The sequence below is a fragment of the Bubalus kerabau genome, chromosome 15 (assembly GCF_029407905.1).
Source record: "Bubalus kerabau isolate K-KA32 ecotype Philippines breed swamp buffalo chromosome 15, PCC_UOA_SB_1v2, whole genome shotgun sequence".
Taxonomy (NCBI): domain Eukaryota; kingdom Metazoa; phylum Chordata; class Mammalia; order Artiodactyla; family Bovidae; genus Bubalus; species Bubalus kerabau.
In genome coordinates, this window is record NC_073638.1 from 15,331,501 (window position 1) to 15,354,599 (window position 23,099).

Sequence of the window (23,099 nt, forward strand, 5' to 3'; positions counted from 1 at the left end):
CTGTGGTTTACTTGGAATCAAAACCAAAACCAAGAAAGGAACAAGACCGGCTGATTTCACCGGTTGGTAGGTCGGTTGGTTCATTATTCTCTTTTGAGTGTCTATGTGCCAAGCTGGGTTCGGTGACAGCGTACAATGGTAAACAAGAATAGGATCCCTGCGGTCCGGATGACGAAACCTAGTGGGAAAGCTTGTCGTTAATCAAAGAAGCAGTCTATTAAAGGAATAATGAAACACAGAGCGTGGAGCTGTGAGAAACTGCCCCTCTGGGAGTGAGGGTGTGTTTGCCTGAAGAGTGTTGTCTGAAGTGAGATCAAGAGGATGTTCAGTTCAGTTCAGTCGCTCAGTCGTGTCTGACTCTTTGCGACCCCATGAATTGCAGCACGCCAGGCCTCCCTGTCCATCACCAACTCCCGGAGTTCACTGAGACTCATGTCCATCGAGTCAGTGATGCCATCCAGCCATCTCATCCTCTGTCATCCCCTTCTCCTCCTGCCCCCAAATCCCTCCCAGCATCAGAGTCTTCCAATGAGTCAACTCTTCGCATGAGGTGGCCAAAGTACTGGAGTTTCAGCTTTAGCATTATTCCTTCCAAAGAAATCCCAGGGCTGATCTCCTTCCGAATGGACTGGTTGGATCTCCTTGCAGTCCAAGGGACTCTCAAGAGTCTTCTCCACAGTTCAAAAGCATCAATTCTTCGGCGCTCAGCCTTCTTCACAGTCCAACTCTCACATCCATACATGACCACTGGAAAAACCATAGCCTTGACTAGCTGGACCTTTGTTGGCAAAGAGATGTTAGGAGCTAGGCAAAGATGAAAGTACCATGTGCTAAGGGAGTCTCCCAGCAGAAGAGATATGTTGGAGGGGTTTAAGGAGGGCAGGTGTGGGTAGAGAACAGTGAACTAGATTATGAGAAATAGGGTTAAACGAGGCAGGGGACATAGCATTCAGAGTGTCATAGGCTGGAGGCTGTCAACTGTTTTCCGACAGGACTCATATTGAGAAAAAAAAGCTGGGACTTCCCTGGTGGCTCAGATGGTAAAGAATGTGCTTCCAGTGCAGGAGACCTGGGTTCGATCTCTGGGTCAGGAAGATCTCCTGGAGGAGGGCATGGTAACCCGCTCCAGTATCCTTGGCTGAAGAATCCCCATGGACAGCAGAGGCTGGCGTGCTGCAGTCCATGGGGTAGCAAAGAGTCAGACATGACTGAGTGACTAAGCACACAGATGAGGGATGGTAGCTGGGACTGGGGTACTTCTAGAGACAGAGTCAGAATGCCTACTAGGGCGCCTTCAGTCACATCTTACTGTTTAATCTTAGTTCCTAAGTGTGACACATGGGGAACTGGACCAGAGTGTTCTAATGCTTGCCTATGACTCAGTGAGTGTGGAGACAGGTTTGATCCAGGCCTGTTTGCTTCCTAAGCCTGGCATTTCCTCGGCACATTGGTGAAGTGAGCCTGTAAAATAGGAGACAGATTGTCAGGAGAACATATTTTGAAGCTTCTTAAGCTGTTGTTCTTAACAAATTCCTTATGGGCTTCAATATCTCAAAATGTTAACTAGGTTTGGTCCCTGAAATGAAACCTAAACTTGTTTCTTACTTTAAAAAAAAAAAAAAAAAAGGCAAACGCCTATAATGTGATGTCACAGAAATGGCTAGACTCGAAATCCCCTTTGATACGGAGTTGATGACGCTGGTCAAATGGGGCTTGTCCCTCAGCCAGGTCGTCTCGCCCTTGTACACCTCTACCATGCCCTCCATGGGAGGCTGTGAGGATAATAGGCTTCGTGGGATTTTTTAATATTTATATTAGTATATAGGATTATACATGTTCCCCAATGGCGATTCGTGTTGTCAACTCTAAACACAATTAAACAACTAGAAATCAGTCCCTCTCCTCTCTGTGTCCTCTGTACCTGCTCACTATGCTACTTATCACATTAGACCAGCTGTCCCCAACATTTGGCACCAGGGACCGGTTTTGTGGAAGACAATTTTTCCATGGGGTTGGGACATTAGTTTCAGGATGATTCAAGGGCATTACTTTTATTGTGCATGCATGCATGCCTCCGAAGTCACTTCAGCCACGTGCGACTCTTTGTGACCCTATGGACCGTAGTCCATTAGGCCCCTCTGTTCATGGGATTCTCCAGGCAAGAATACTGGAGTGAGTTGCCATGCCCTCTCCATGGGATCTTCCTGACCCAGGGATCAAACCCGCATCTCTTACATCTCCTGCATTGGCAGGCGGGTTCTATTATCATTACATCAGCTCCAACTCTGATCATCAGGGATTAGATCCCAGAGGTTGGGGACCCCGGATGTTAGGGTATTAATCATTCCCGAGTCTGTCTTCTCTACTAGTCAGGTACTCCTGGGGACAGGCTTGTCCCTTCTTAGTCTCTGGGTCTCACTGGCTACCAGAGAGTCTGGAATAATAGATGTAATATGTGATTTTGTTGTATTTGAATAAATGCAGAATATAAAAATAAATTCTCAGTTTTATGACTAAGGCATTTATATGACCTTAATTCACTGTTTCTCAAACTTTCTTGATCCTTCCCCCTACCCCCCCAAGCATAACTATCTCTGCCACTACTCCTCCACACCCTACAGCAGATTCTAGTTTTCCTCCAGGCCCTGGTCAGGAACCAACACACATATACACAGAATATTTGCATATCCCACAGCTGGGGTAATTCTGTCTACTTTAGTATCTTTTAATTTTATAGTATAAACAAGAGAGCTTCTTTTTGTTTGCCTGCTTTCCAAAGATAAAGTATACTATGATATTGAATTTACTTTTGCAAATTACAAATGTCCACATGCCAAGATTCTGGAACATACTACATTGTGGGAGTACCTTGGTCTAATCAAAGTTTTTGCTGACAGCACATTCCAAGGGAAGACTGTCTTTCACAGCATCTTTATGAGTGATAATTCATTCTCTCCACTGGAGGTCCCTTTTCTTTGCCACTGACTCTTCTCACTGGGGTGAGGTTTCACAGCAGACCGTCTTAGACCTCAGCACTCACACCCGTGCCAGCCCAGCATCTGTCAATGCATGTTAGTTGCTCAGTTATGTCCGACTTTTTACAACTCCATGGACTGTAGCCCTTCAGGCTCTTTTGTCCATGGAATTCTCCAGGCAAGAGTACTGGAGTGGGTTGCCATGCCCTTCTCCAGGGGATCTTCCCAACCCAGGAATCGAACCTGGGTCTCCTGCATTACAAGCAGGTTCTTTACCATGTGAGTCACCAGGGAAGCCCTGTCAATATCCTCCAGGAAAGCCCAAAGAGGAAGAGTAATGGTTGATGTGGAATAAAACGACATTCTACTTGGACTTCAGTGGTTTGGTTGATTCTGTTCCAGGTTGTCTGAAAACATAAGCCACACTAGACCCTTCTCCAACTTTGCAGCCCCTACCACCTCACCTCTCATACCCAATCTTCAATCTCTTAACCTCCCCCAATTCATTCTGCAGCTGGAGTGGCTTCCTAAAAATAAACCTGATGATGTTATCCCACTCTCACAGCCCATCAATCACTCTCCATCTGCCTTGGGGTAAAGCCTGACTCCCTACCTGACAACTGAGACCACTGAGATCTGCCCCCCTTGGGTCTCACCTCTGACAGGTGCCACCTGGCCCTCTGTGCTCTGAGCAGTACAATTCAGCTTCTTGCAGTTCCTACAGCAGAGTTCCTCTCTCTTCTCCCTAAGACTTTGCATCATAAACTACTTCCCTTGGCCTGGAATTCTCACCTTGTATTCCCATCCCTTCATCTCTTTCATTCAGCTTTTTTTTTTTAACACAACCCAGCTAAACATTAGTTCCTCAAGTCATCCATCTTTCTAACACGCGTGTCCTCACCCCTTGCCCTCCTCCTGCACTATGCCCAGTTACAGGCCTTTTCTGATTGTGCCTTTTCTTTTATGGCCACATCACACAGCTTACAGAATCTTAGTTCCCAACCAGGGACTGAACCCTGCAGTGGAAGCTCAGAATCCTAACCACTGGACCACCAGGAAATTCCCTGATTGTGCCTCTTAAACCTAGTTTTTCCCCCTGTATCTAATTGCTACCTCCGCACTCAGCCATAAATACAGTGCCTGCTATACAGTAGGTAGTCAATACAATATGTGAGTAAATGAAAGAGGAAAAATTGCTCCATGAAATTCCATTTGAAGTCTCGTGGCTCTAATTCATTCATTCATTTTCAAACTGTTTTTAAAATATCTGCCATTAAGATGAATGGATAAGGAAGTTGTGGTACATACACACAATGGAATATTACTCAGCTGTAAAAAGGAACACATTTGAGTCAGTTCTAATGAGGTGGATGAACCTATTAGAAACTTATATGGAATGAAGTAAGTCAGAAAGAGAAGACAAACACCGTATATTAACACATACAAATGGAATCTAGAAAGATGGTGCTGACTATCCTAAGTGCAAGGCAGCAAAGGAAACACAGATGTAAAGAAGACACAGGCTTCTGGACTCAGTGGGAGAAGGAGAGGGTCGGATGATTTGAGAGAATAGCACTGAAACGTATATACTGCCTTATGTAAAATAGATGAATAGTGTGAGCATGATCTATGAGGCGGGGCACGCAAAGCTGGTGCTCTGTGACAGCCTGGAGGGGTAGGGTGGGGAAGGAGCTGGGAGGAGGGCTCAGGAGGAGGGGACACATGTCTACCTATGGCCAGTTCTTACTGATGTATGGCAAAAGCCATCACAATACTGTAAAGTAATTATCCTCCAAGTAAAATAATTAATTTTTTAAAAATCTGCTTTGAGAACTGGCTAGATGATGAGAATTCATGGAGGAACAAACTTAACCTTGGTCCCTGCTCTCACACCAGCATCACACAGGGCTCCATGGGTAACCAGAGCAGAAGGCAGAAGGTAAGTGATGCTCTGCTTTAGACAGGGAAGGCCGTGCTGGGGACCTGTCATGCCACTAATGAATTCTGTAATGTAGACTTCACGCTGGGTCAGCTCTAGTCCAGGGCAAGACTGACACAGATCTTTGCACCACAGAACTCAAAGTAGGTAGGGAAGACAGACAGACAGACAAGCAATTACAATGCAGTGTGAGAGGTGCTCTTTAAGGGAGCTATGGCCTATGAGGGCAGAGAAGGGTCACTGAAGCTAATCTGGGAGAAGCACCTCCGTAAAGACAGTAGCAATGGTATAAAATCTTACTTGAGGAGATGTGTTGAAGCCATGGCTCATAAATTAGAATAATAACTAAATTTCTGGTTCCCTGAAGCTACTTCTTCAACTCTCGTCTCTGCTGATTGTCCAACACATGTATGAAATTGACAAGTAATAAGAAAATTAATCCCATTTGGATTGCAAAGAGAAGTGAGGAGGCTGAGGTGTAGCTCCTATTTGGGTGAGAATGCATGAGTTATTTTCCTAATCATCACTAAACCTAAGAAAGCATTCCCCGCTCAACCCTCAAGTTGAGAGTCAGAAGGACTCAGAGTCAAAAGTGGTTAACACCCAAGCCAGTCAGAGGCTGAGTCATGCTCTCCTGAAACTGTGGGCAGAGAGTCGTCTTTCTAGCAAAGTTAAACCTTGGATGAGGTTTAGAAATAACACTAGACAACCTTAAGGAAGAAGCCATGTGTCCACACGCATGCTCTCACCCTATGAGCCTGCAGTAAAAAAAAGACACATGGTCCATAGAACTCTGAACACTTCCAGATTGCTTAGCCATCTTTTGGATACTGGAATAGAAAATTAGAGATACCAAGGGAACATTTCATGCAAAGATGAGCACAATAAAGGACAGAAATGGTATGGACCATTTATGGACCTATAGCAGAGATGGTATGGAAGATATTAAGAAGAGGTGGAAAAAATACACAGTAGAACTATACAAAAAAGATCTTCATGACCCAGATAATCAAGATAGTGTGATCACTCACCTAGAGCCAGATATCTTGGAGTGCGAAGTCAAGTGGGCCTTAGGAAGCTTCACTACAAACAAAGCTTGTGGAGGGGATGGAATTCCAGTTGAGCTACTTCAAATCCTAAAAGATTGTGCTGTGAAAGTGCTGCACTCAATATGCCAGCAAATTTGGAAAACTCAGCAGTGGCCACAAGACTGAAAAAAGGTCAGTTTTAATTCCAATCCCAAAGAAAGGCAATGCCAAAGAATGCTCAAACTACCACACAATTGCACGCATCTCACATGCCAGCAAAGTAATGCTCAAAAGTCTCCAAGCGAGGTTTCAACAGTATGTGAACCATGAACTTCCAGATGTTCAAGCTGGATTTAGGAAAGGCAGAGGAACCAGAGATCAAATTGCCAACATCTGCTGGATCATTGAAAAAGCAAGACAGTTTCAGAAAAATACCTACTTTTGCTTTATTGACTATGCCAAAGCCTTGGACTGTGTGGATCACTATAAACTGTGGAAAATTCTTAAAGAGACGGAAATACCAGACCACCTGACCTGCCTCTTGAGAAATCTGTATGCAGGTGAAGAAGCAACAGTTAGATCTGGACATGGAACAACAGATTGGTTCCAAATTGGGAAAGGAGTATATCAAAGCTATATACTGTCACCCTGCTTATTTAACTTATATGCAGAGTACATCATGCGAAATGCTGGGCTGGAAGAAGCACCAGCTGGAGTCAAGATTGCAGGGAGAAATATTAATAAGCTCAGATATGCAGATGACACCACCCTTATGGCAGAAAGTGAAGAGGAACTAAAAAGCCTCTTGATGAAAGTGAAAGAGGAGAGTGAAAAAGTTGGCTTAAAGCTCAACATTCAGAAACGAAGATCATGGCATCTGGTCCCATCACTTCATGAGAAATAGATGGGGAAACAGTGGAAACAGTGTCAGACTTTATTTTTCTGGGCTCCAAAATCACTGCAGATGGTGACTGCAGCCATGAAATTAAAAGACGCTTACTCCTTGGAAGGAAAGTTATGACCAACCTAGATAGTATATTAAAAAGCAGAGACATTACTTTGCCAACACAGGTCTGTCTAGTCAAGGCTATGGTTTTTCCAGTGGTCATGTATGGATGTGAGAGTTGGACTATGAAGAAAGCTCAGTGCTAAAGAACTGCTGCTTTTGAACTGTGGTGTTGGATAAGACTCTTGAGAGTCCCTTGGACTGCAAGGAGATCCAACCAGTCCAACCTAAAGGGTATCAATCCTAAGTGTTCATTAGAAGGACTGATGCTAAAGATGAAACTCCAATACTTTGGCCACCTTATGTGAAGAGTTGACTCATTGGAAAAGACTCTGATGCTGGGAGGGATTGGGGGCAGGAGGAGAAGGGGACAATAGAGGATGAGATGGCTGGATGGCATCACCGACTCGATGAACATGAGTTTGAGTAAACTCCGGGAGTTGGTGATGGACAGGGAGGCCTGGCATGCTGCAATTCATGGGGTCGCAATAAGTCGGACACGACTGAGTGACTGAACTGAACTGAACTGAATTGAAAGAACTAAAGAGCTTCTTGATGAAAGTGAAAGAGGAGAGTGAAAAAGTTGGCTTAAAACTCAACATTCAGAAAACTATGATCATGGCATCTGGTCCCATCACTTCATGGCAAATAGATGGGGAAACAGTGGAAACAGTGGGAGACTTTATTTTTGGGGGCTCTCAAATCACTGCAGATGGTGATTGCAGCCATGAAATTAAAAGATGCATGCTCCTTAGAAGAAAAGTTATGACCAACCTAGACAGCATATTAAAAAGCAGAGACATTACTTTACCAAAAATGGTCCATCTAGTCAAAGCTATGATTTTTCCAGTAGTCATGTATGGATATAAGAGTTGGACTATAAAGAAAGCTGAGCGCTGAAGTATTGATGCTTTTGAACTGTGATGTTGGAGAAGACTCTTGAGAGTCCCTTGGACAGCAAGGAGATCCAACCAACCCATCCTAAAGGAAATCAGTCCTGAATATTCATTGGAAGGACCGATACTGAAGCTGAAAGTCCAATAGTTTGGCCACCTGATGTGAAGAACTTACTCAATTGAAAAGACCCTGATGCTGGGAAAGATTGAAGGTGGGAGGAGAAGGGGACGACAGAGGATGAGATGGTTGGATGGCATCACCAACTCTATGGAGGTGAGTTTGAGTAAGCTCCAGGAGTTGGTGATGGACAAGGAGGCATGGCGTGCTGCAGTCCATGGGGTCACAAAGAGTCAGACACAATTGAGAGACTGAATTGAACTAATAGATTGTTAGGGGACAACTCCAGACAGAAATAACTTTGAGCACCTCATGCAGAGAAATATTTAAAATAACATTTCTGAAACCTCCTCTTCTTTTTTAACTTTTTATATCTGCAGGGAGAAAAGTGTAATGGTTATGAACTTCGACCCTGGAGTTGGACTGTCTGCCGGCCAAGGCAGAGTGATCTTGAACAAATTGTGGAAACTCTCTATGCTTCAGTTTCCTCATTTACAAAATGAAGATAATGATAGAACCTACCTCCTAGAGTTGTTTAAGTATGAAAAGTGTTTATATACTATATTTCATTGATCCTAAGACATGCATTTTTCACATTTTAACATCTCTGAAATTGAGGTGCAATTTACTGTTGATAGTGTGGCATAGTATCATTACTGCAGTCGTGTGAAAAATAATGGTGCATCTTATAGTCAGTGGCATGTTAAATGTGATGAACATGAAGGATACAAACAACCTAGGAATATACATACACGTGCTGCTGCTGCTGCTGCTAAGTCGCTTCAGTCGTGTCCGACTCTGTGCGACCCCATGGATGGCAGCCCATCAGGCTCCCCATCCCTGGGATTCTCCAGGTAAGAACAATGGAGTGGGTTGCCATTTCCTTCTTCAATACATACACATAGACAGTACTAAATTAATATTTACTAGATGATATAGAGATAAAATACATATATAGCTCTTCTGACCTCATCAATGCCAACATTAAGCTCATTTTTAAACAAATGTCTAAATAGCAATGGCAAATAGTAACATGACTGACCCATTTCCAAGAAAAGACAGAAGCTGCTCTTAATACCAGACTTGGAGTTGGAAGAGGCATCTGGTACCCTTCCCTTTATCTTACCCAAGATCAGAAAGGTGATATTACTGAGACCCACTGAGATGTGGGTACCTTGGGCAGGCTAAAAATTTGATGCCTCTTTAGATGGATATTCTTCTCCTACTCCTTTATTAGAGAGAGTGCTGCCCTGGACATAGCAGAGAAATAGGATCTCTGATGATGAAGCTCAGAAATCCAGTTATCATCCCGAGTCTGCATACACCAGGGAGCAAATCTAACACCCTAGGTTAACCAGCCACCCTTCTTAGGAGGACAGTGACTATTGGGCTACACTTCCCCAGGAGTCTTGCTTTCCAATCACAGACTACACTATATCAAAGAGAAGATTCACTATACATTTTTTTTAAATATCATCCAATTTCCAGTAATGCTCTAATGAACCCTGGAGACTGGTTCTATAAGCAACCAGTCTCCTAAGTTGCTTTTGTTGTTTAGTCACTAAGCCATGTCTGACTCTTTGGTGACCCCATGGGCTATAACCTGACAGGTTTCTCTGTCCCCGAAATTCCCCAGGTAAGAATGGCCACTGTAATGGGTTGCCAGGGGATTTCCCAACCCAGGGATTGAACCCACGTCTCCTGCATTGGCAGGCAGATCCTTCATCACTGAGCCACCAGGGAAGTCCCCTAAATTGCTTACAGAACCTTAATTCAGTTCGATGTATGGACTACAAAAGGAGTTTATTCAGATGACAGACACACAGACATGAGTGAATTTTATATATTTAGACAGGGGATCAAAAGGAGCTTCCCTGGATTTTCGTTTCTTGCTGAGTACATATTCCTTTTTAAAATGTATTCAAGTGTAAATGGGAGAAAGCAGAACATTCTGGTTTAAACTTCCACATTTTAAATTTTCGTCATTTTGAATAATCCGTGTATTTTTACCTGTACTGTCTTATTTAACTGGAACAAATACATATATTGCCTTTGTATTATGAAAAGCTTTTTTAATTTCCAGGAAAAATGGAGAATTTTTCACTTGTACTGTTTTATTTAACTAGAACAAATATGTATATTGCCTTTATATTATGAAAGGCTTTTTTAATTTCCAGGAAAAATGAAAGATTAAGTTCTACTAATATATTTATAATATAAAGAACAATTAGAAAAGTAGAATAAAAATATTATGCATGGTATGATCATATTGTGTGAACATATGCAAAGGCTCATAAAAGACTGAGAAAAGCTCAATAATTGCCTTTGTGTTAGAGGTAAATAAAATTATTTTATTTTTGTGTATTTAAAATTTTAAACAGAGAAACTATCTTACTAGAGAAAAACTGAAATTCTTCTTTAAAGCAAATGGTGTTAAATTCAGTTGAAATTTGGAAACCACTGTAGATTTATTCTGTGTACATTTTAGAAAAACTCGCAAGAGTATTTCATTTTCATTAGTTGTTCATAGATCACCAAGGCACAGAGTCATTCTTCCTCATAATCAGTCAGTTCAGTAGCTCAGTTGTGTTCAACTCTTTGGGACCCCGTGGACTGCAGCACGCCAGGCCTCCCTGTCTATCACCAACTCCCGGAGTTTACTCAAACTCATGTCCATTGAGTCAGTGATGCCATCCAGCCATCTCATCCTCTGCCATCCCCTTCTCCTCTCACCTTCAATCTTTTCCAATTGAGCTATTTCAAATCCTAAAAGATGATGCTGTGAAAGTCCTGCACTCAATATGTCAGCAAATTTGGAAAACTCAGCAGTGGCCACAGGACTGGAAAAGGTCTATTTTCTTCCCAAAGAAAGGCAATGCCAAAGAATGCTCAAATTACCACACAATTGTACTTAACCTCACATGCTAGCAAAGTAATGCTCAAAATTGTCCAAGCCAGGCTTCAGCAGTACGTGAACCATGAACTTCCTCATAATACAAACAGGAAAAGGAGGTTCTGATGAAGGAAGATGACCAAAATCCACCTTTTTCAGATATGGATAAACTGCTTGGCTTGGCTTTCTTGCCTACCCTGTAATATCATTTAGTATTTGTCATAGTCTTCTCAGGATGATAAACAAAATATAATTGTGGTTTAGAAACAAACGTTTATTTTTCACTATTCTAGAGGCTAGGAAGTCCAAGATCAGGGTTCAGCAGAGTCTGGTGAGAACCAACTTCCTGGTTCACATGGTTGTATTTTTGCTGTTTACCCACATGGCAGGAGGAACAAGAAAGCTCATGTGGTCTTTTGATAAGGGCACTAATCCGTTTCATGAGGACTCCATTCTTATGACCTAATCACCTCCCAAAGGTTCCACCTTGTCCAGATACCATCACTTAAGTTTCAATGCATGAACTTTGGAGGGACACAGACATTCAGTCTATGGCAGTATGGCTGAAGGCAACAGTCTGCTCAGTGTGTAAAGGAGGTCCATTTAAATTAAGTAGACGGTCTCTTTTTTTCCAAATACTGATGTGATAGAGGAAACACTTACTTATTCATTCAACAAACACCGAGTGCCTTTCTCCCCACTATAGGCAAGGCTCAGTGCTAATTGCTGGGGACTCGACATGTAAGGGGCTTCCCAGGTGACACTAGGGGTAAAGAATTCGCCTGCCAGTGCAGGAGATGACGGCTCGATCCCTGGCTTGGGAAGATCCCTTGGAGTAGGAAATAACAACCCACTCGAGTATTCTTGCCTGGAAAAGTTCATGGAGAGGAGCCTGGTGGGCCACAGTCCATGAGGTCACTAAGAGTCACCACAACTGAATGACTGAACACAGAGTGTATAAAACATGGTCTCAGCTGTCCTGGAGCTCACAATCTCAGCTTTCTACCAGGGCATCTCGATTTTTAACATGGAACTTTAAGCATTTATTTCAGAAATCTATGTGTCTAAATATCTATTCCATTGTAACTACTTATATATCTAAAATAATTGCTGTTTATTTTTTTCACTGCAGAAAATATTAAGAAAAATATTCAGTCCTATCTCTGTCTATATGTGTCTGTCTTAGTTTGAATGTAACAGCATCTAGCAATTGCAAAAGAACTCCAGAAGTGCAGATAAATGGAGAAAGCAGAAGTTTGGGTATGAGGAGACTGATTTAAATCTAAGCTCGGCCATTTATAAGCTGCTTGAGCTCTTTGAGCCTTAAATCCCTCATCTGTAAAATGGGAATAATGATACCTACCTCATATATTTGACTTGAGATTGAAAGGAACTAAACAATGGGAAGCACTTAACCTACAGCAAAACACAACAAACACTAGTTCATTTCTTCCATATTATTTCACTATAGGTAGGTAGCCAGTCCTTCATTTAGGGGGGAAAAAATGCAATTACAAAAATCTGAAATTTACAAGACAAGTTATTTTTAGGGCACTGGTTTTCTTTACAGAAAGATTAAACTCAGATTATAAACAGTTTAACTGCAGGATTCAACTTGATAATACAATTTTCCAAATCAAGATAGCACCCTTAGAGCACAGAGCTTTCTAGCACAACTCTGCTGAGATCAAAAAACGCTCGATCAACTGGCTTTGACCATGTTTCAGGAAGCCTTCCCCAGCATTAGCACTGGGATCACTGTGGGCAGAAAAGGCTCATTAGGACAATGCCTGCGAGTGTGTGAGTCCATGTGGCAGGCAAGAGAGTCACACGCAATCTCTACCTCACTGTGCAACAGTGATTCCCTAAGGGTTCAGGCAACTAACTAAAAATCTTGGGGGGAAAAAAGCACATTTAGCAAATATTAAAAAAAATACAACACAAGATAAGGGAGAGATGGATTGGGAGTTTTGGATTAGCAGATGCTAACTTTATATATCGGAGAAGGCAATGGCACCCCACACCAATACTCTTGCCTGGAAAATCCCATGGACGGAGGAGCCTGGTGGGCTACAGTCCATGGGGTTGCTGAGGGTCAGACACGACCAAGCGACTTCACTTTCACTTTTCACTTTCACGCATTGGAGAAGGAAATGGCAACCCACTCCAGTGTTCTTGCCTGGAGGATCCCAGGGACGGGGGAGCCTGGTGGGCTGCCGTCTATGGGGTCGCACAGAGTCGGACATGACTGAAGAGACTTAGCAGCAGCAGCAGCAACTTTATATATAGAATGGATCAACAACAAGGTCCTACTGTATAGCACAGGGAACTATATTCAACATCCTGGGATAAACCATGATAGAAAAGAACACGAAAAGAAACGTGTATATAACTGGATCCCTTTGCTGTACAACAGAAATTACCACAACATTGTAAGCCAACTATACTTCAATAAAATAAATTAAAAAGAAAAACCCACAACACAAATTATCTTTCAATAAAAAGATGAGGGAGGAGAAAAGAAAGTGTTATTGAGAACAATGGAAAGAAGCAAGAAGAAAAACATTGGCCATGTTCAAATGAATTATCTACTGTCTCCCTGGAGTTGCTATTAATGTTTGCTTCCCCTGGCTCTTCATTCTGTCCATCAATGGTGACTAGATGACATGTCATTTCAACCACCTTACTGTCTGTCTCCACATGAACATACCACCTCTGGGTGCTTTATGCTCCCTACCCGTTTCCCGGGAAACAGCTCTGCCTGCAGTTCTCATGGTATCTGGACTGTGGTCCTAATTCCTGGGACTCTCACAGACCTGTCCCCTCATCCCTGGTACCAAATCCTGCTCTTAAAGTCACTGAGCATTTGAGGCTTTGTCTTTGCCTTATTAATGTGCTCCACACGGACCCAGGGCCCAACAATGAGGGCGTCTGTTGCAGATCTAATATTAGCAGCCAACACAAGTCACATCATCTTGTATAAAGAGAATATTGAGGGAGAAACGGTCACTGGCAGAGGAACAGCAGCATCAAACAAGGGGCCCTGTCACACACTGGGGCTGGCTCTCACTCGGGAAGGGCGGGGCAGCGAGAGAAAGATCGGAGGGCGTAAACCTTTCCTTCTGTTCTGCTGTCCGAGGGGAATACAGCGACCCTGCGCAACTCCTCCCATATCTGGCCCCAGGTCAGGCAGAGAGGTCCCTTGTGCCCCTCGAGGACACATGGAGGTCTCAGAGGCTAAGTGTCAGACCGCCACGCTCGGGCCTATGGAAGGTGTGACTTCAGCAGCGTGCGTGCCCAGTCGTTCAGTCGCGTCTGACACTTTGCGACTCCATGGACTGTAGCCCGCCAAGGTGCCTCTGTCCGTGCGATTCTCCGGGCAAGAGTACTGGAGTGGGTTGCCATGCCCTCCTCCAGAAGAGCTTTCCCACCCAGGGATCCAACCCACATCTTCTGCAATGCAGGTGGATTCTTTACCCACAGAGCCACTTGGGAAGCCAGGCTTCAGCAGAGGGGCCACCAAACTAATAAGTCATCAAATTAAAAACCTTTGGCCACATGGCCTAGGTGACTCCCAAGCACCTCCCCTTTTCTACCAGCTTCAAAGGCACAGCAAGATCATTTGGATTAGTCACCAGGGCTCGTGGAATCTTCATGACCCAAATGAACTGCTTGGAACAGGAGGCAACTCTGAGCTCTGGAAATGTTTTATGTGACCATGAGCACTTTCAAATCAAAATGTAAATTTTTTTCATAAAATTGCAAGTTTTTAGCTCCTCTGGAAAATTCCAAAAATGACAACCCCGTGCCCCTCATTTCCGCAAAACAATAGTAGACTGGCCCCCCGGAGTTCTTGGCCTTACTGTGGGGCATGAGCCACCCTCCTGACAGCAAGAGTCAGTTAGGTAACCAGCCTGAGTCTGGTGGGAATGCGACTTTTCCACCAGGCATCAAGGGCTCAGAGGAAAGATCAGCATCCTCTGGGTGCTAGGCAGGAGTGGCCCAAGGAAGGAGATGAACCCTGTTTCAAGGAAATGCAAATTCCCACCACCAAAAAGGCAAGCCCCAGGCACACAGGGCTGAGAGAGGGAGAGACTGCCAACCAGCCCTGCCAGACAGGCTGTGACCCACAACCAGAAAAACAGAAAAACGGGCCAAGAAGCCTGCTCAGAGCTTTGTCACGTGGCCTTAGCTGGAATGAAGACTGGGAATGGCGGAGGCGGGGGAGAAGAATGTGTCCCCCGTGTCCCTCCGTCCTTCCACTGGGCTTGACAAGAAAGAAAGGAAAGCTGAACTCTCACAGGCACTTGCTGAAGAAACTACAGTCCCATCCACCCTTGCAGCCTAACTCCCCATGGACCAAAAGCTAGATGGGTGGGTGTCAATCATGACTGCTCATCAGTTTTAACATTTGTGCTTCAGCCAAGGGAACTGGAATTTTGGGGGTGGTGGGAGAGGGGAGGAGGATCTAGGCATCCATATGTTCCAGATGTGATGCCGGGGGTGGAGGACCAGGGAGCAGTGCTCCTCCACACTGTGTGTGCCCCCGTCTCACCTGGATCTAGTTAAAAATGAAGATTCTGAGTTGCAGTTCTGTGCTGAAGTCTGAGTTCTTGCACTTCACCAATGTCCAAAGAGATGTCTGTGCTGAGCATCCTGGTCACTCTTTGAGTCCCAAGAAGCTACAGCCTTTCCCAAGAGGCACTTGAAAAGATGTTCAACATCATTAATTACTAGAGAAAGGCAAATCAAAACTATAACAAGATATCATCTTACACCAGTCAGAATAGCTATCATCAAAAAGTCCACAAACAGTAAATGCTGGAGAGGGTGTAGGGAAAAAGGAACCCTCCTACACTGTTGGTAGGGATGTAAATTGGTACCACCACTGTGGAGAACAGTATGGAGGTTCCTGAAAAAAACAAAAATAGAGTTACCATATGATCCTGCAGTCCCACTCCTGGGCATATTTCCAGAAAAAAAACATGGTCCAAAATGACACATGCACTCCAATGTCCATTGCAGTGCCATTTACAATAGCCAAGACATGGAAGCAACCTAAATATCCATCAACAGAGGAATGGATAAAGATGTGGTACATATACACAATGGAATATTACTCAGCAGTCAAAAAGAATGAAATAATGCCATTTGCAGCAACATGGATGGACCTAGAGATTATCATACTGAGTAAAGTAAGTCAGAAAGAAAAAAAGAAACATCTTATTACAGCCTTATATGTGGAATCAAAAAAGACATGATATAAATGAACTTATTTACAAAACAGAAATAGACTCACAGATTTAGAGAATGAACTTATGGTTACCAAGGGGGCAGGAGGGGGAGAGGGTTTGGGATTAACACATACATACTGCTGTATTTAAAATGAATAACTAACATAAATTTTTTAAAAGCAAAAAGAAAAATCAAAAATACATAGCCATCAAAGACCTACTTTATATCACAGAGAACTCTGCTCAATATTATGTAACAACCTAAATGGGAAAGGAATTTGAAAAAAGAATAGATACCTGTATATATATATATATATATATATATATATATATATATACACACACACACACACACACACATACACACACATAACTGAATCGCTTTGCTGTACCCCTGAAACTAACACAGTGCTGTAAAGCACCTGTACTCTAATATAAATAAAAAGTTTTTTTTTTAAAGGGACCTCCCTGGTGACCCAATGGCTAAGACTGCACTCCCAGTGCAGAGGATCCAGGTTCAATCCCTGGTTAAGAAACTAGATCTCACATGTTGCAACTAAGATCAAAGATCCCGCATGCTGCAACTAGGATCCGGTGCAGCCAAATAAATAAACCAATACTTTAAAAGAAGAAGAAGTGGCAGTATAGGCTTTTCATTCATCATTCTCCTTTCAAGTACTTCAGCAGGGACAACCCCAGGTCTGTTACCTCTAAGTCCTATACTATAAGGACTATAAGTCATTATAGTATACTTATACCTATAAGTCTATAGGTATACCTATAGACTTAGATATAAGCTTATACCTATACCTATAGCTATAGGTATAAGCCTATACCTATAAGTCATTATACTATAATGAATAATGTAATTAAAGTAATGTGAAGTAATAATAGTATCAATAATAGCTAGATTTTGTTACGTGCTTCTCACCACTGTGCTAAAATCACACTTTTAAAAACATATTCAACCAATATTCAAGTGAAATAAGAGCTTATTTTTGCTTCACACTGGTTACTACTCCGAGTTTCTTATTTATATGGAGCTGAGCTTCCACAACCACGCTGCTGTTGTGAGTACTGTTATCATGCCCAGAAGCGGCTCACGAGGTCACGTGGTTTATGAGCGCAAGCCTAGTGTGTGACTGAGGGCGTGTGCTGGCCCCTGCTGGCTGTCCCTGGAGCTGGGGCCTCTGTGTGCTGAGTCACTTGCCAGTCACCCTAGCAAAAGGCATTGCTGGATTTCCAATCTCCATCTGGCTGACTCCGCAGACTGAGTCGTTGGAAGGAAAGTGAACGAACGATGTATGTAAACTGAAGTCAGGATTGCTGGCATGTTGTAGACTCTCATGGCATGGTAATCATGTTTCCTTTCTCTAGCCTCCTTGTTTCCTCCTTACTCCTAGAATAACCAATGTGAACTATAGACAAGCTGTTAGGGCAGTGTCTTTGTGCATTTGGGCTGCTATCACAAAATACTACAAACCGGGGGGCTTAAACAGTACTTTTTTTCATAGCTGTGGCAGCAGGAAGTTCAAGACTAGGGTGTCAGCACTATCAAGTCCTTGGTTAGGGCTCTTTTCCTGGTTTATAAACAGCCACCTTCTTGCCGCATTCTCATGTGGTGAAGAGAGTGATCATCTCTTTTTTTTGAAGGGCATTAATCTCATTCATGAAGGCTCCACCCTCGTGATCTAATTACTTCCCAAAGGCCCCACCTGCAAATCCATAATTGGAGATTATGATGTCAACATATGAATTTTAGGAGGACATATTCAGTCCGTCGGATAAGAAAATGGCAACCCACTCCAGTATTCTTGCCTGGAGAATCCATGGACATAGGAGCCTGGCAGGCTACAGTCTACAGGGTTACAACTGAGTGACTAAGCACAGCATAGCACAGCAAGGGGGAGAGATAGTGGGAAGATAGAATAGAACACGGGAAATGGAATTTAAATGACCCAACTCCCTAAAGGAGCCAATGAACGTCAATGCCATGGGTGGAGGAAGGGAGGAATTTGACAAAAGCTACACGCATTTCCTAGAGTGAAGGAGGAAGTAAGGACATTCAAAGCCAGCCCCAACCTCCTGCAGACTTGGCAGGAAAGGAATGCCTGAGCAGCCATCATACTTCCAAAAAGGTGACCTGTGTCCATTTGTCAGATGTGATTGAGAAAAGTGATCTAAAGACCTGCCATGAGCCCGAGAACAGACTGAAACAGTTCTGAGAGCCTCTCTGGGCTTTGGCCCTGAACTTGAGGCTGACTGTTTCCAATAAAAGATACATTTCTTCAGAGCTTCTAAAACGTGCAGTTTGGGGAAGAACCTGGCTATGATTATGGTTGCTGGGAAGAAACTGTGGCATGGTGAAGCTGCCTAATTGCTAGTCTGTCTCCAAGCGGATCATAAACTTTGTATTATGTTTCTTTAGTACATAGTACTAGCCTGGCACAGTGAGGGAGCTTAACAACATATGTTGAGTCAATGAATGAAGGTCTTGTATGGAATATGAGAAATAGAGGTTATTCTTTGGGTCTGTAAGTTATGTCAACCCACAGCTTAGAACTGGATGTCTTATTTTAAAAGATAATTAACATATAGGCAATAATGCTATAACAGGAACTATTCATTTATTTTAGCTGTTTCTTATGATGAAAATTCTTTTATTTGTTTCTATTAGTGGTTCCAAGTCATTCACTCAATCAACAATATTCATTGAGTCCTCACTATACAGAGAAAGCCAAGAGAGATAATTACCAAGTGTACTAATCTGGTTCAATCCCTGAGCTAACCACAAGTCAACAAAGTACTCAGGGTCCCATAAGGTCATGGTGATAAGTGTAGTCAAGGTGATAAATCACAAGAGAGGTGAAATTAGGACACCTGGTTACTAAGGAGTTTCTCAGGAAAAAGACACTTAAGCAGTAAACCCTTGACATCCACAGGGAGTGGACTCTGAGCTCTTTCTTTGCACATGTTCAATCCTGCTGCTAAGTCTCTTCAGTTGCGTCTGACTCTGTGCAACCCCATAGATGGCAGACCACTGGGCTCCGCCGTCCCTGGGATTCTCCAGGCAAGAACGCTGGAGTGGGGTTGCCATTTCCTTCTCCAATGCATGAAAGTGAAAAGTGAAAGGGAAGTCATGTCCAACTCTTCACGACCCCATGGACTACAGCTCACCGGGCTCCTCCGTCCATGGGATTTTCCAGGCAAGAATACTGGAGTGGGGTGCCATTGCCTTCTCCATTCTCAATCCTAGCGCTTTCCTAAAAATGATCCTTTCCTGAAACCAGGATTTCCCATGCATATCCACAAACTCTGAATCTACTACTGCCTGTTCAACTCTCACCCCTGATCTCTCACCTGACAGCTGTTTTTCCAGAGAATTTCTTCTGAGGTCTTCTGAGGAGCTTCTTTCATAGCCCTAACCTTCATATTATCCATGTATGGGCCTCAGCACAGTTCTAAAATACTGACCACATGCCTTTGCCTTGGAGTCTCTCCTAAACAGCCCAAATGGCTGCTGTCAACTTAGTGAATCTTAGAGACCTGCTGGGTCTGTTCGAGGCCCATCCTGTTCTATGTGAGTCAACACGTGCCACGCCAGCTGATAGAGCAGGAAACCAGGACATCCAGACCTCCTGCTTCCGGGATTCACATCTGGGAGGAAAAACAGAGCAGTGTTCAGAGATGCGTGTAAATGGTGGGTGTAAATGGTGAGTGCTTTCAAAGGCTCTGGGCCCCAAGCTCCTCCCGCCCCAGCTCACCTAAAACACCAATGGCCCCACTCACTCAGTGGCAGGAGTTTTCATGAACTGAGTTAAGACCTTTGGTTTCCCCACCAACCAGACCCCTGTCTCAGCTCCCACTGCCTCTCCCACTGCCTCTCCCACAGCCTCTTTGCTAACCTGGGGGTGCTGAGGGTGCCCCTGCCGAGGGTGTTTGCACGTGTCACCTCTCGGACTGGAATGATGCCCCCACTCCCGTGTCCACAGGCCACACTCTAAAACCACACCTTCAAGAGCCCACTGTCCCCAGGACAGCTGCCCTGTCACTCTTGAACTCTGCTTTATTTTTTTCTCATAGTTCTTATGACTACTTGACTTGCTATGTCTCTCTGTATAATGAGAATAGAAGCTCCGGGAGAACTGGAATGTTGCCTTTTTCACAGTGTGTCTTCAAACTCCAAGAATAGTGCCTGGTACACGGTTAGTGCTCAGTAAAGCACATGCTGAATGAATGAATGAGTGAACAGGCCTTGAAATACAAAGACTCCACATAAATCCTTTGAGAAGAGGCACTGAGAGATTGGACAGAGAAAAGACGCTCCCTGAGGTCTACAAGCCTGGATGTAGCCTTTTTTAGCTCTCCCTAATAAGCAGAAAATGAAAGTGAAAGTTGCTCAGTCATGTCCAACTCTTTGCAACCTCATGGACTATACAGTCCACAGAATTCTCCGGGCCAGAATACTGGAGTGAGTAACCTTTCCCTTCTCCAGGGGATCTTCCCAACCCAGGAATCAAACCCAGGTCTCCCGCATTGCAGGCAGATTCTTTACCAGCTGAACCAACAGGGAAGCCCAAGAATACTGGAGTGGGTAGCCTATCCCTTCTCCAGAAGATCTTCCTGACCCAGGAATCAAACCAGGCTCTCCTGCATTGCACGTGGATTCTTTACCAGCTGAGCTGCCAGGGAAGCCCTCTAATAGGCAGAGGGGCCTGACAATTAGGGCTCAAGGATGCTGAATGCCAGGGACCAAATCCAGAAACCAAGCCACACAAATACTCCTTTTTAGTAGCGTGGCACCTCCAAAATGCTCCCCATGCCTAGCAGAGCTCAGTTCTGCCATCCTCTGTCCTCCCCATAACACCCACCACTCACTGAGGACCAGTGAGAAGGGTCTCTCTATCACCCTGTAGTCCCTGCAGGTCGGTGACAAGGAGCTTGTGAGACATTTCACTTTGAGAGGCTGGTGAGCAGAGAGTGATGGGAAAGGGCTGTCCTCACCAAAGTCTGTTCAGTTCAGATCAGTATCCTTTCCACTTATCTCTGAAGCCAATTCCTAGCAACGGTTTGCAGTTTCCTATTTAAAGTGGCAATAGGTAACACAAACCCTGGGGTGAATGGCAACTTCAAAACCCACATATGGCCACAGTCTCATGACATAAATATCAAGGTGAAGTTATTTCTAAATATCTGGAAAGGATTCCTTACACACACAGAAACTGTATTGGTATAACAGTCTCTATGAACAATTCAGCATAGCCAGATAGTCAGACAAATCCATGACTGAAGCTTTTTATAAATCTTAGAGTCCCAAGAACTGACACCAGCCTCTGTAAGTTACATTTAAGTACAGGTTCTAATGTCTGTCTTACAAGTTTCAGCTTCTAAGTAACAATGATACTAGCTAATATTTATTTACCACAAATTATGTTTGCCCTGGTCTGAACCTGTTACATGCAAACTTTAGCACAGGTGCAGTGTGGTTAAGGGCTCTTTTTGCCTAAACTGAGAAGTGGAGAGCCAGCAAAAAGACCTGATTTGTTGAAAGACTACCCAACAAATCAGTGTAGGAGTCTGAGAAAAGGCTGGCTCCTCTGGCTGTTGACTGACTGTGAAACCTTGACCTTGCCTTGGGACCACAACAAAGACAAACATGACAAGGAGTGGAAATTGCAAATGTGAATGTGTGACCTTTTGTCCAAATATGTGGTAGACCATGAAAGAAAAAAAAAAAACAAACAGTTTTCTACCGGTAACAATCATTTGTAATTGTGGCTCAGCTGGTTAAGAATCCACTTGCAATGCGGGAGACCTGGGTTTGATCCCTGGGTTGGGAAGATCCCGTGGAGAAGGGAAAGGCTACCCACTCCAGTATTCTGGCCTGGAGAATTCCATGGACTGTATAGTCCATGGGATTGCAAAGAGTCAGACACAGCTGGGTGACTTTCACTTTCACAAAACTAAATATAGTCTTACCATGCTGCTGCTGCTGCTAAGTTGCTTCAGTCGTGTCTGACTCTGTGCAACCCCATAGACTGCAGCCCACCAGGCTCCCCCGTCCCTGGGATTCTCCAGGCAAGAACACTGGAGTGGGTTGCCATTTCCTTCTCCAATGCATGAAAGTGAAAAGTGAAAGTGAAGTCGCTCAGTCGTGTCCGACCCTCAGCGACCCCATGGACTCCAGCCTTCCCGGCTCCTCCATCCATGGGATTTTCCAGGCAAGAGTACTGGAGTGGGGTGCCATTGCCTTCTCCGATAGTCTTACCATACAATCCAGCAATTATCCTCTTTGGTATTTACTCAGATGAGTTGAAACTTATATTCACACCAAAACCTGTTCACAAATGTTTGTGGCAGTTTTATTCATAACTGGACAAAAAAAAAAGCTTGGAAGCAACTAGGAGAGTAAACTGTGGTACATTGTGCAGTGGAATATTATTCAGCAATAAAAAGAAAACCACAAAGACATGGAGGAAACTTAAAGGCGTATGACTAACTGAAAGAAGTCATTCAGAAAAGGCCACAAATTGTAGGAGTCCAGCTAATGACATTCTGGAAAAAACCAAACTATGGTGATGTAAAAAAAGATCAGAGATTGTCAGGGGCTTGAGAGGAGGGCGAGATGAACAGACAGAACACAGAGGATTTTTAGGTAATGAAACTATTCTGTATGATACTCTAAGTCTAAAACTATTCTGTATGGTACTCTAAGTCTATGATACTAAACATGTCATTGTACAATTGTCAAAGCCACAGAATAGACAACACCAAGAGTTGAACCATAAATTAACCTACGACTCTGGGTGATAATCAGGTGTCAGCACAGCTTTCTCGGTTGTAACAAATGTGGATGCAGGTAGAGGAGTCTGGGGAGGAGCACATGGAAATTCTCTGTAGTTTCCACTAATTTTGCTGTGAACGACTCTGAAAAATGAAGTCTATTAATGAAAAGAAAAGCAATAGGTCAGCCTGTGTGGATGGTGAGGAAAACAACAGTAGAACTGAGC

The 23,099-nt window shown here is 43.7% G+C and overlaps 1 long non-coding RNA gene across 1 annotated transcript; it reads right to left on the reverse strand.

Annotated features, from left to right (window-relative positions):
* Positions 1 to 53: 53 nt before the first annotated feature.
* On the reverse strand, positions 54 to 22,201 carry LOC129628325 (uncharacterized). The gene is made up of 4 exons (XR_008702775.1): positions 22,069 to 22,201; positions 19,450 to 19,746; positions 15,411 to 15,559; positions 54 to 178 (listed from the first exon to the last, which is right to left on the reverse strand). It is a non-coding gene; the product is annotated as an uncharacterized LOC129628325 (long non-coding RNA).
* Between the last annotated feature and the right edge of the window lie 898 nt (positions 22,202 to 23,099).